Source organism: Copadichromis virginalis, linkage group LG10 (assembly GCF_057382275.1).
Source record: "Copadichromis virginalis isolate Kocher_CV1m ecotype Utaka linkage group LG10, C_Virginalis_male_GT1.1, whole genome shotgun sequence".
NCBI lineage: Eukaryota > Metazoa > Chordata > Actinopteri > Cichliformes > Cichlidae > Copadichromis > Copadichromis virginalis.
In genome coordinates this window covers 11,324,337-11,338,620 of record NC_140627.1, presented here as the reverse complement: position 1 = coordinate 11,338,620, position 14,284 = coordinate 11,324,337, and the positions used below count along the sequence as shown (strand labels likewise).

General features: G+C 40.7%; 1 long non-coding RNA gene across 1 annotated transcript; it reads left to right on the top strand.

Annotated features, from left to right (window-relative positions):
- Window positions 1–250: 250 nt before the first annotated feature.
- Window positions 251–9,488, top strand: LOC146699875 (uncharacterized). Its single transcript, XR_014922485.1, has 3 exons — window positions 251–374; window positions 5,672–5,841; window positions 7,374–9,488. It is a non-coding gene; the product is annotated as an uncharacterized LOC146699875 (long non-coding RNA).
- The last annotated feature ends 4,796 nt before the right edge of the window (window positions 9,489–14,284 follow it).

Sequence of the window (14,284 nt, the reverse complement as noted above, 5' to 3'; positions counted from 1 at the left end):
ATATATATATATATATATATATATATATATATATATATTAGGGGTGCAACGATATTCGTATCGATATTGAACCGTTCGATACAGTGCTTTCGGTTCGAACAATACAACATTTGTAATTTATTTTATCAATTTTCCTTCTGACGATGCTGTCTGTGTGGAGCGCTCAGTGAATCTGTGTTCGACTACTCCGCCTAGGCTGCACTGTCCAGCGCAGATCCACTGAGCGCTCAACACAGACAGCATAGTCAGAAGGAAGAGCACAGGGCAAGCTAGCGAGACAGAAGTTAAGCTCTCCTTGCAACAGGCAAATTGACCCTCATTCAGATCTGGCGTTTGGAATTATTTTGGTTTTCATGTGACGTATGACCCTGAAGGTAAGCGAGTCATGGACTAAAGTAAAACAGTATGTTGGATGTGCCATGCAATGCTCAATTACATTGGTGTGAACTAGTGTGTTAGCGCAGTTAGCTCGTTAACGTGTTGGCCGTCTAGCCCCATGCACGGAGCGATCGGCGGTAGCTCGTTAACGGAGATTTGCCGTGTTGTGGCGTTAAGGTCATTTCAACGAGATTAACCTGAAAGCACTAGTGGGAACACAACGAATATGACTGCACATTTACGCCGACATCATCCTAGTGCAAAGACAAGTGGAAGCAGACAAAAAAAAGCAAGCATGCTACTAACTTTAGCCGAGTCATTTAGACAGCTGTTAGCACATGATTCTCCTTATGCTGCTGAGAATATAGCCCAGAAGAAGCGGATAGTATAGCTTTTATTTTGGAAAGAGCCATTTCTCTGTAATAAACTCTCTTTTCCAAAGATGAGTGATTCCTCAATCAGATACAGGGCTTGCAATATCGCTAGCCCGACGTCCCGGAGCTAGCGATTTTTTCAGTCGGGCTACCAAAATCTATCTCTTCCCTGCCCGTCGGGCTATTGTAGGAAGGAAAAATATATGTCAATGCTTTTGCATTCTTTCAGAAATGTAGCTGGGTAATTATGTCATTGGCATCAGTGAGCCACTGTCAATATGTGACATATTGAAGTCGCGTTTGAATTTGCGCTTGTTTTTTTGCTTTCACTTTGCAATCGTGCGAACTGTGTATAGAGAGCGACAGCACTGATCTGTGAGTGATGATAATTTGTGCACCAATTCCTCTGACATCGTCTTATTAATCGTTAGCTTACTATGCAAACATGACAAGTGAAATCTCCCGCAGCAAGCTTAAACATGTGAGAGGTTGATCGCGCAGAGAATCGCTGAGCTTATGTGAGTGAGTGTGTAAAAGCATTTCAGTTCTGCTGAGCCAAATAAGACAGGTCAGGGTGAAGAAGTGACAGCCAAATAAAAGCTTACCACAAAACGGAGAAGTTATGACAAATCAGACTATAAGGCAAAAAGAAAGTGCAGCTTTATGGTTTCATGGACAAAATAATTTCTGTGGCTGCAATATGACGAGCTAAATAACCAGGGCTGCACATAAGTGGTCCGCAGGTGCGCATTCGCTGTCAAAATAAAAAACGCGCATAAGGGTTAGGGTTAGGGTTAAATTTAAAAACTGTACTTTTGAGTTAAAATATATATTTATAATTTTAATAAATGACAAATTAAAAATGCATGAACATTTTTTTTGTATCGAAAAAATATCGAACCGTGACACCAAAGTATCGAACCGAACCGAACCGTGAATTTTGTGTATCGTTGCACCCCTAATATATATATATATATATAGATATATACTATTTACTCTATTTAATTTGTAAAATATGTGTACACACACACACACACACACACACACACACGCACACACACACACACACGTAGAAAAATATTTAGTATACACATCCAGAAATGCATATACTATTATATATTGTACATATATTTATTAGTTTCAGATGTAGCCATTCTTGTATTTTGCTTGTTTACATTATTGTATTTTGCACAACTCTGTTGCTTGTGAAGCTCGCACACAAGAATTTCACTCACATGTGCTGTACCAATGTACCTGCACATGTGATGTGACAATAAAAGTGATTTGATTTGATATCTATATATCTATATCTATCTATCTATCTATCTATCTATCTATCTATCTATCTATCTATCTATCTATCTATCTATCTATCTATCTATCTATCTATCTATATATATATATATATATATATATATATATATATGTATGTATGTATGTATGTATGTGTGTGTGTGTGTGTGTGTGTGTGTGTGTGTGAAATCATAGATTTCATAAATAAACTAAAGTAAAAAGTCAGTTAACATTACCAGAAGGGGGGAAAAAATCAGGATCATTATCTTTAAATATAACGAAGTCCACATTTATCTCTTTAGCACTCCCTGCAGAGTTAACAGCTGGGGGAGCAGATGAGTTCATTTGTGTGTAGCAAACAGCGAGAGCTTTAAAAATAATGCACCAATATGAATTCTTATGCTGGTTGTCTGTATGCATGTCATGAAATCCCTGAACTCTTACAGGGGGAAAGAAAGCATACAGGTTACAGACACCATCCAGAGGATCAGAGTGGTATTACAGGAAGTGAGCACAAAATGAGTTGCAGTTGAATTTCTGTCTTTGCTCCCCCCCCCCCTCCTCTCTCTCATTCATATGTGAGAAGTTTCCCTGAATCTCTGCAGTCGTCACCAGATGGTGCTGCAAAGGCAGGTTTGATCCATGTGTTGCTCACCCAGGCAGGAGCGTGAAGGAATGAGGAAGTGCAGGGGCGCTCGCATCAACGTAATCATCATAACTCTGGCGTCTGGCATGCAGACAACTGACTGGTGGCGGCTATAAATCCAGACCAGGAGAAAAGAGGCTATTATATATGCTGTGGAGGAGAGTGATGCGTTGCACTTTGGAAATTAGAGAGGTCCAAGGGGGGCATGACGCTCCTTACTTCCTAATGGAATACCCATGTCATCACCACAGACGCTTCATAATGTACTTGTCAGCTTGAGCAGCTTGAGCATCAAATGAATGGGGTGTTGTTGTGCAGCACACCACATCTAAGATGGAAAATGTGCCTGTGCTTTAAAGGATCTGCTTTTATTTACAAATGTGGTGAAAAGTGAATTAATCCTAGGCATCTCCATAGTTTTTTTTTTTGAAAGAGCCATAGGAAGCAGAAAACAAACTTACAGGACAAAGAGGCTTTTTTGTGCTAAAGGTAAACATGAAAGCACCGCCTGAATGTTGCTGGTGCCATAATGTGGTTCAAGGGTAGCATTACATATTGAATGTAGTTATATGAAATGTACTCCCTTTGCATATTTGAGTAAGATGTCAGCCATCCGGTATATAACACAATACACAGTGGATTGCTGGTTTCATCAAATCTGATCATTTGCTCTTTGCTTTCATCCACCACAAAAGTTGGAGTGTCACTGTGCATGATAAATACTGTCATGATATGATGAGATGCCATTTAGCAGCGGAGCTCAGGACATTTTCTAGAAGCCCAGAGATTGGAACAAGGATGGGTGGCAGGCAGGAAAACAGGAGCAGCAGATGGAGTGTCCCATTAGCAGTTGTCCTGTTAGCCACGGCCAGCTGCCACTCTCTGGGTCTCTCTCTGGGCCTGTCCTCTCCCCTGAGTCAACAAAGTAAAACCTACTTTCATTTCAGGTTTGTTGCTTTTCATGGGTTACTAGTTACACAACATCTGCACGTACAAAACTGCAATGCACGGAGAATTATGATGTCAATTTTACAGTCGTGTACCTCGCTTTCACGTCCTGGAAAAGAGTAGTTTAAGAAAAAACGAATGCATGACACGAAGATTACACAGAGCGAGAAAAAGGCAAAGTCCAAGAATAAAATAAAGCAAACATGTGGAAAAATTCACATTAAATGTGGCAAATGCCTTTTTTACTTGAATCCACAGATTAGTAGGAACCAATTTATCATCACTCACTTGTTCTTTTTAACTTGTTCGTTTTTTTTTCTTTGCGCGTTGCATTATGGGAGCATAGAGTCAAAAGTGCAGTCAGAAATCAGCCATATTGAATATGCACGGGGTCTTTAATGTAACACATTTCTACTCAGAAGCTGTCAGGTTTGTGGTATGAAATCACATGCCACGAACACAAAGCATGCCACATCTAATACAGACACACAAATGCAAACATACTGTACAGAATGAGAATACGAGCAAATTGTTGCTTTCTTGATGTCATTTGGGAATGATGGGAATTTCTTGCTCAGACAAGCTGGCTGTATCTTTCACTAACTCCACTCCAGTGTTTAAAGCATGGTCGTGTTGTGGCTTCACACCTTTTTCATTCACCAGTCAAAGATGTACACAGATAACGGAAACACTCATGCCCTTTGATACACACACGTCACACTTTTTTCCCCTCACAACCTTTCTTCTTCACTACTCTTGTCTTCTTTTTCTTCTTTTTTTTAATAGCTCTTTGTTCTCTGCCCATGTCTATTTTTATCTCAGCGTTCACGGGAGGAGTCAGAGAAATGACGAGGCTTGGGAGACTTGCTCATCTCCATGGCAACTATATTGCAAGCCTTTATTGTCTAATATAGTCCCCCCCCCCCACCCCCACATTGTATACATTTGCAGCACTTATCTTATTATCAGATTTGTTCAAGTCTCTATTTCGGCGCGCTCCCTCACCGGAAGATCTGTGGAGGTCCTTTTTCTTAATTATTATTTTTTTCTATGCATGCTTCCTCGCTTGGATCCTCCACGCTGTCCACCTCTCACCAGCCCCTTCCCCCCAGGAGCGGATTGAGCTGTCTTTTCCTCTCTGAACCAATGGGCGTGCTGTTGTGGAGTAATTCTGCACTAACCCATGCCTCACTCATGAGACACACTTTGGATGCCATTTGTCTTGCTACCACTGTGAGGCCTGCTTTCATGAGACTGAAAATCTCTGTGGGTTTTGTTCAGTTCATGGGGGTTTTCCCATACCTCCCTGCCCCACCTCTCCAAACTCCAGCCCCCCACCCCTTTACTGGATCCTGCTGAGACAGCAGATTCACTGACACATTCCCCAGCCAATAAGTGTGGTCTGACACCGTCTTTTGAAACACTCGCCATTCCACGGACCTAGTTTATGATTCGACCAATTGCAAACATCTATCACTGTGAAGTCCACAATGCTTTTTAACATTGTAAATCTACCTGGGGGTATGATGATGGACCTTCTAGTAATTTAAGCAGTACAAAAATATATCTACATTTTTTTCACTATGGATTTTCCCCTTATTAGTCACCTCTTCAAAAAATATTTTCAGCTGTTGTAACATCCTGTCTCTTTAAAAAAAACAGGACATGCATTCAGTTCCACATGTGGGATTCCTTCTTGTCACGTGGCTAGGCAGTGCAAACATATGCTATCAGCAGAAGCTTGTGTGTTCATGGCATTAGGTGCACAAACACACATAAGGGAGAGAAGTGGAGACAGTCTTATGAGCTATAATGGTACAAACATGAATGGGGTGGGAGCTTCTGAAGGAGGCGCTCAAACATGAGAAGGAGACAGAAATATACCTTGGAGGCGAAGAGAGGACTGATGCAACCCCCTCACATTTAACACAACCTGCGCCACCATTAAAGCATTAAGAATATGCTAGCAGCACCCAGACTAACAATGCCAGGTGAGATAATGAAGTTAATTATGTGTTTTCTTTCGTGCCAGTCCACAAGTGCCAGCAGATGCCAGCCCTGAGGATCTAAGTGCTCACCCATGGTCCTCCAGATTGCCCTCTGAAAGAAACCCTTTCACCGGTCCGCCTGTTCCCTATAGCAACAGTCATCCCCCTCTGCGTCACCTGCCAGCCAGGGAGCAGGTGGGCCCAGCGGGGCCAGGTTGAGACTTCACCTGTCACACTTCCAGAGCTGTCCCACGCATGCCAACACAAACATGAACGGAGGCACAAATAGTCCCAACCTGCAATATTTCAAGCAGATTTTATTATGCAAAACACATGGAAACAGCTGAGCACACACCAACACATGTAAACACACACAGGCATATATAAATAGACGTATCTACATGTGTTTAGAGCACATATAGTTGTCTTTAAAGGTGTTTTTTCCCCAGAGGCTGTGTCTGAATGAATCTGTGACAGTGCATCTTAAGGCCGGCCAAGCTGAGTCTATTTGGATTTCACAGCTAATTTAATTTGTGAGAATACTTTTGTTTTATTGCAGCAACATATGTTCTTCTGCTCCATTTTTCACCCAAACAAGGGCTGTTTATTTGTCCTGTTTCTTCTGCTTTAAAAAAATGTGGTGGAAAGAAACTACTGTAAGTACAAGTCATTAGATGTGCCTGCTTTAGTATAGTAAGGCAACAGTTCCCCCTGCCTTTAGGACCATATATGTTTTAAATGCAAATTTTGTCCAAACAACTTCATGACATGCAGCTGCAAGGACTTGTGTTCATTTAGCATGTGACATGGATTCCAGTTTTTGTGCTGCCTAGAACAGTTTTAGAGTTTAGCTAGCAATGAGCCACCAAGACTCTTGTAGCCATTAATCACATCCAGCTAATATTCCCCTTTAGTCTGGTGGCTAAATATTTAGTACAGGTGTATTCCCATTACGCTGCTGTACAAACACAAGTGGAATTCTGGGAATTCTGGCATTAATTTAATAGCTTTTACTTAGACCAAGCATTTCCACCACTGCAATGTAGAAGATAGCTTTGCACATGCACAGCACACTTAAGGTAGTAATCAGTCAGAGTGCTCTTCATGAACAATAGAAGGCGTGAGCTTATAGGGGTATGGCAGGGTTGGGCGAAGGCTGTGTGTGACCCTTGATGTGAAGGAAGTGACAGTCAGGCAATCCACAACAGTGTCTGAGGTCAGAGCCCCCCACCCTCAAATACAGCACGATCAATACCAGTGATGAGATATGGTGTGACGAGTGGTCTATCAATACTGCAAGGCAGAAGGAGGTACATTCATCAATCAATCTTGTCTTTCAAGTTCTGATTGCACAAGAGCACATTTAGCAGCAGAACAGAAAAGGGATGTCAGCAGTTTACTTGTTTTTTTGTTTTTTTTGGTCAAACAGAAACAGTCCTTCCAAGCAGAAAAAATGATAAAATAACATAATTTATTACCTTCTATATTGTACATCTCAGGTATCTTTTGTTCTTAGTAATATACTATATAATTTTTCATCTGCTTATATAGTATTCTAGGAATGAAAGAAGAATTGCTGAATGGAGAAAATGAAAACATTACATTGTTAGATTTTAATACATCTTGACAAAAAGTGATGGAAAACTCCAGGTCCAGAGAACAGCACTTGATATTTTAATATGGACAATGTAAGTTAAATCCAAGTGCCATTAAAATTACATGTTTTTTTTCTTCCTTCTTTTTCAGTCCCTGGCTGGCCTTTCTTGTCCTTCACTGCTAATGGCATGATAAATATGCAGGGAGACAGTTGCACGCCACTTCTGGGTTGATAGTGTGGGACGAATGATGCAGTGGCTTCCAAAAGAAACCTATAGCTTGTCCTGGATCAACCACAGGATGAAGTAGGCCACATCTGATGCAAGTCTTTTACAAGTTTTTTCTATTTCTTTTCCATATGGGATGAGAGCTGACACTGTGGACAATCTGATATTAAACTCGGTTGCCTACTAACTGGGTACATCTTATCCTCCTAAGAGGGGGAATATCTTTGCAAGGGCATTAGGGTCTGACCTCTGCTTCCGCAGTTACCATCAGTTGGGAAATCAATGAAGCGCGTGTGCAAAAGGGCTCCCATAGGACTGTTCGCATCTGCACGAATCAGCACTGTTTTGTCGCCACCATTTTTTCTCAACTCTGTCAGATGAGATCAGAAGGCACAAATGTGGCACATTTCACACACCTACACTGGATCTTCACACATAAATAGGCATGGGATACTCAGGGGACAGGTGATGCTGGTCATATGTCACGCATTGAAACAGTGAGAGACATAAGCCACAAATTTTAAGTTGCTGTGTTTATTTGAATATTTTGATGCACGACTGCAGCATCGACAAGCACTGATGTGCAACCTGCGCTTTAGAACTTCAAGTCTCTTTTCTCCCTTGCAAAAACTTGTATTTACTTTCCAGGCCCTGTAGTTGGCTCTGGTTTTGTCTTTGCTTGATACTGTACAGTATATGAGTTTCTTCCCTCGGGTCTCTTAGACATGCAGAATACTGAGCCGTGCACATTTAGGTTGACAGATTAGTTTGCATTTGGTTTGACACCACAAGAGAAGGCCTCGGCTTGCCTGCAGTAATGGCTGATACTTTTCTGGATTGGTTTAGTGTGAAAGCATGGCCTGCCAGGGGAAATATGTAGGTTCAAACCCTGACCCAGTAGGACCTGCCCATGACTTCACAGTTCCCTGTGCTTTGGGAATAAGAGGTGAATCATCTATATGTGAATCCCTATATACCAAGCAAAGCAGACAGAAGCCCTGGGGAAGATTCTGTTTCTAAATTAGTGGCCACTGAAGGCTGCGTTACGGAAGAATGCATAATCAGGCTTCAAGTGCGCTTAATTCAGCACTGACCATCTCAGACAGAGAGAGGGAGAGAAAACAAGTCAGTCAGTCATGTGCTTATTTGTAATACTGACTGTGATTGTAGCATAGGCCTGTGCAACGTGTCCTTAATGACGGCATAAATCATTTCATAACCAACTGAGTCTGATGCTTGCTTTATGAATATTTACACAGTTTTAATCAATTTATGCATTTAGAATCAGATTCGACGTGATGACAAGTTTGTCTCCCTTTAAAAAAAAAAAAATTTGGCCCATGATGAACTGCCATATCACACTAATATGTGCTACTTATACCTGATTAATTTGTTCCCATCTATGTGAGGCCACCTCTCTGAAAGAGTAGCACAGCTGCTTTGAGATAGCTCAAGTCCCTTAGGTGAAACTACACCACACAAACACACAAATGCGCATGGACAGAGACACACACATGCAAACACATATGCACACACCTTCTTTCCCCTAGTGTGGGCTCTGCAGCTGTTCCTGTTATGATTTGGAACACCAGGGCCATGCTAAAGTCTACAGGAATCTAGAAAAGTAGGAGCCAGAAGGAAACCTGATACAAATGAAAAGTAATGTTGGATATTAAGTAAAACATACTCCAGAAAAAGCCTCACGTTCCTGTGCACTTATACGTCCCAACCGATGCTTTTGAGAATGTCTCATGAGCCACCAAGTAAAGTGTACTCAAAGAAGGCATTTAACCTCAAGATGCCCCAGCAGAGATGCCTTGTGGACAATACATTTGTTTCTGGCTGTATTTGTACACTCTTGCTCTATGGTAGCTGGGCTAGACTCCAGCGACCCTATTGGATGGATGGATAAATGGATAGAAAAGTGTGTATATAAATACAAGACTGCACAGAGTCCTGTTTATGAAAACTTTGTTTTTCACATGATGTTATTAGACCTAGGACTTCATGACCCTGTAACGTTAGCTCTAATGCTAAGCTTGACAAGTTTGAAACTTGAAGATTCAATAAAGAAAGAAGAAACAATAAAAATGGTGTTATAGGATGAGCGTGAGGGTATTGACTTAAACTTATGGTTAAACTAAGACCTGCTTAACAAAACAATAAAGAAATAATGATATTAATTATTTTAATCAATATAATTACTAACAGATACATTGTTATGTCTCTATGTATTGATGTAATTACAATCAGCATGAGTAATGAGGCATAAACAGCTTAGTGGCTGATAATTACTTTTGACTTTCATCCTTTTTTTTAAAAATTACCAGAGCTTATAGATATTAACAATATACTATAGCTTACTCTGAGCCACCCACAGTGTCTCTAAGCTAATACCTAATTCTATTACAGCAGCAAAGCAATAGCAACAGTGACAGTATCCAATTCAGTATCTATGCAGATGAAGAGAAAGAGAAGAAATCTATGAGAAAGTGTCAACAGCAGAATTGAAAGTGGCAATATGCCACTGCAGCTATGTGTGTGTTGGTGTCACATGAAGGCTCTATGCATAGTTAGCACATTGTCAAATGGGCAGACAATGGTGGCCTTAGTTGTTTTACTACAATTTCTATCATCCAATTATGCCAGGGTAGATTTAGCAGTGGATCTGGATAGTTGAGTGCAAATTGATGATCCAGATGATGTCCTTTAGTGGTTTGGCTTGCACACTGATCTGAATCTTATGGGTGCCAACCGGTCACACTTTGTGTAGTACTTGCTTGAGCAATGTTAGACTGCTGACAAGAAGAAGGTCAGGGGATAGTAAAAGGATTTCTAATCATGCTTGTTGTTCTTAACTGCTGATTTACAAATAAAGTTTGAAAAAGTTGTCATAATGAAGGGTTTAAATGATTTCTAAATCATTGCATTCTTTTTTTATTTACATTTTGTACAAAATGCAGGTCTTTTGGGATTGCAATGGCCGGATATGTTACAGATGTGCATGAAAGGCATACACAGCTAGACCTGGACAGTGGATGGTGGTGTAGTAGGCTTCAATGGAAACCACAGAGTAACCTATGTGAAAACAAAAGTGACACTGTTTTTTTTTCATGGAGACAGATGTCCTATTTTGGAATCCTAGTAAGCAGCATCTAGTTGTAAATGATTTATTTAAGAAATATAATTAGCCATTACACCTGGAGTCAAATATTTTATTTTATTTATTATTTTTTTTAATTGGAATTTGATCTTTCAGAGATCCACACAGAAAAGTTTTTGAAAAGATTTGATGGAAGACTAGCACAGAATGTATCTGACCCCCTGTTTGTCCAGCATTGGAGCCCTTCCTTCCTGATGATTAAATCACATACTTTCAACCACGCACGAAATTCAGCCTATTGTGAAATATGGTAACAAAAGCCTTCTAACCTGCTGAAGATAATATCATCCCAGATGGAGCATTTTATATCCATAGGAAGTTGCAGATCCTGGCACAGATGCCTGTTTTGTGCTTTTAAGCATGAAGAAGTTCTTTATTTTCAGAAAAAGAAATGGTTAAATATTTTGGTCAAACATTCAGACCTGTGCAGGTTAGGATAGTTTGCAAATACATTTTACAATGTATTGACGCATTCACAACAGATGAATAACAATTTGGCAGCCAGTCTTCTTGTAATGTTGCAGGTTTATGTGCTAAGTTCCAGTTACAAGTTAGTAAGAGCAGTCAGTTTTGTTGGTATAAAGTGATATACCACCATATCTTGAAATTTTCGGCTGGTTATTAGCTTGGTTGGCAGACACAGATAGCTAGGAAAGTCCTGCAGGCTTGTCCGTTTAGGGACACATGCAGAGGCTATCATTGTTCAGACTGTAACTGCAGAGAACAGGCAGCTATGTTTTTGATAGTGGTTCATTTAACAGCCAACCTGGACATGGCGGCCCTGGGCTGTCATATTTGTTTTGGACTTTGTCCATGGTTTGGCTGAGTAGTTCTCTCGAATATAGTGCACTCTACAAGACATGATGATAGCGGTTATCGTGGGTCATTATGCATACGCCATCTGTCACAATGGCCCACTGTTGATCTCTAATACTCTCTAACCCATTAACTATGATTGCATTAAACAGGTTCCAGACTGCGGTGACCACCCAGAGCTTGCTTTTCTTCTCCTGTGGCCAACTTTTGGTACGGGTCATATTGTAACATAATGTGAAGCTTACACTCAGTATTGGGAAGGTTACTTTTAAAATGTATTCCACTACAGATTACAGAATACGTTACTCAATGAGAGTAACGTATTCGGAATACTTTGGATTACCTATTATATTATCATGCTTTTTACAACTACATGAATGTACTATTATCGTGTGATTTATTACTTTTACTGAAGGTTACTTGCCATACCAATATCGACTAGATTTTTAAATCTTAATATAAAATGAGTAGGGTAGGGTGGACATTAGGTAAAGCTGCACTTTTTGCAGAGATCTCGTATAGAAAACAGTTTCACGCATATATAAAACAGGTCCGCGGCTCCAAACCATAGTAAAGGGACCTCTGGCTAATACGTCGGGTTCCGTGTCGGGTTCCATGTCGGGTTCGTAGACGAAAACTAGCTTTACTTTGTTGTCTGGGTCAACTTTGCTAGCGAGAAACAGAGAGAGCGTTGAAAGGCTGCTTCAACAGAACTTATTGTTTTGGAGAAAAACATGAACACAGTGTACAGTCAAGTCTTAATAGCTTACTTACAACTGGGCTCGTCAGTCACTCTTTTTGGCTGCAGTGGTCATTATTATATTTGCATGCTTCCATCTCCCGCTTCTGGTCGTACTTTTCCACTCTCCTTTTTCTCCCTCCCTCGCGCTCACAAACACATAACGGGTATGGCAGTCCATTCTCCCTGCAGCACTACACTGCCCATGAGGCCACATTCTTTAGGGCGATGCCTGTAACACTCTGCCTATTGCCTTCGTATTAAATCATTTTTGTGAATAATTTTTTTAAATATTTCTTCAAGTCATTATGCGGGCCACGAGTAGAGGTGACATGGGCCGCGAGATTGAGACACAGGCATCAGAGCCTCTTAATGCGTGTTTTGTTTGGGGCGTGGAAACCAAAAGTAGAGAGGGCATAGCCGAACATATGAAACAGGAAAATACCGCCGTTTAATCCCTTTATTTATAGAGTGCTTTGAGTACTCCATATGCTGCCTTTATAAGTTCAGTACTGGCCCTGTACTTACTTGATATCAAATCAATACTGAAATTTGCAGTATTGCACAGCACTACTGCACAGAACAGCATTTCAGTATAACTCAATCCAATCCAAACCAAGATCACATAACTATGGTCAAGCTATTATTTCCAGTCGACCAGTGTCCGTGTGGGTAACCAGTGAAAAATGTAGGTCCATCCTCGTAAGAAGCAAGTGACTTTCTGTTGAGTGTGAGAAGTAATGTTTCTATCACATGGGATCTTAACAGGCTCCAGTTTTAGTATAATATCAATCAATTTCACAAAATGAGAGAAAGGCCATGGTCCATGCAGTGCTAACTACAGCGTCTCACGTGGTCTACACTCTCTCACTGGTATACAGAGTGTAGAACTTCAGGCCCACAGAAAGGTTTCCAAAGTGGAAGACAAAATAAAAGGCAGAACAATTGTTTTCCCTTCAAAATGCCTTTCCAGGAGACAGAGCTTCAGGAGAAAACCACAGTTTCTATCATTTCAACATGATTCATTCTAATATACTGAATATCCTTAAAGAATATGTAAAAAGTACAAGACTAAATGATGTTTAGATGAGCAATATAAAATATTCATGTAGTATATACTGTATGTTTTAGTGTGGTGTCAACATTTCTGAGGAGTTACAAAGGACTTTACAGATTCATGGCTTTTTTGTGCAACCAAATGGTTGGCTTTGGATTGCCTTCCATGATTTCTGTGAGAAAAACCCAGTCTCAAGATTTTAGCCAAGGATAGCTTAACTGCATTCTTGGGAGTACCCAAGAATGGGTTTAGCTTGCTGGCGAAGGCAGGGCAATGGGAATAATTGTAACTGAGAAGGGAAATGTGCACCAATGATGCAACCAGCCTTGCCAAAGAAGCATGAGAGGACAGAGGTTGTTCTTTAGGCTGACATGCGGCCAATAGCTTTGGCTATGATCACCCTGGCAAGGATGAAGCCTTTTAAAAGAGCTGAAGTAATAGAATAAAAATTACATTTTTAAGTGGCCAGTGATGTTTTAGGTTCTGGCAGTGTTAGTGAAAAGGGGACTGAAAATATATGGTGTACCTTTGTTTTAAATACAGATTCCTTTCTTTGGAAAGGAACCTCAGAGCCAGGGCTGGACCGATAATCTGGCATACCGAGCATTTTCACGGTGGGCCAATGTACTTTTGGGCCGATGGGCCGGTTAGAATGACTCATTTTGACTCATTTTCATTACTGATACAGGGTTTCCCAATCAAATCTCTGAATGCGACCGGCCCTCCCCTACCTTCAATGTGAGCTCACGCAGCTTATAGAAAAAGTTTCGTGGGCCAGAAGTGGCGAAAAGGTGGAGCTGACAAAACAAAGACAAAACATTACAAGAAACTAAAAATAGATGCAGCAAAATGTGTCAAATCAACAAGTACCAGCAACAACTAGTACCCAGCCCTCACAGTCACAGGAGGCTACTGCTGTTGCTAGCACCAGCTGTGGAGAAGTGAGGAAGAAACAGAGGAAGATGAAGTTAATGTAAGAAAATAGATGGAGGGACATAATTAGGAAGGGAGAGATTCAAAGATTTAGGTCAAATGAATGGCTACTTTGACCATGAACCA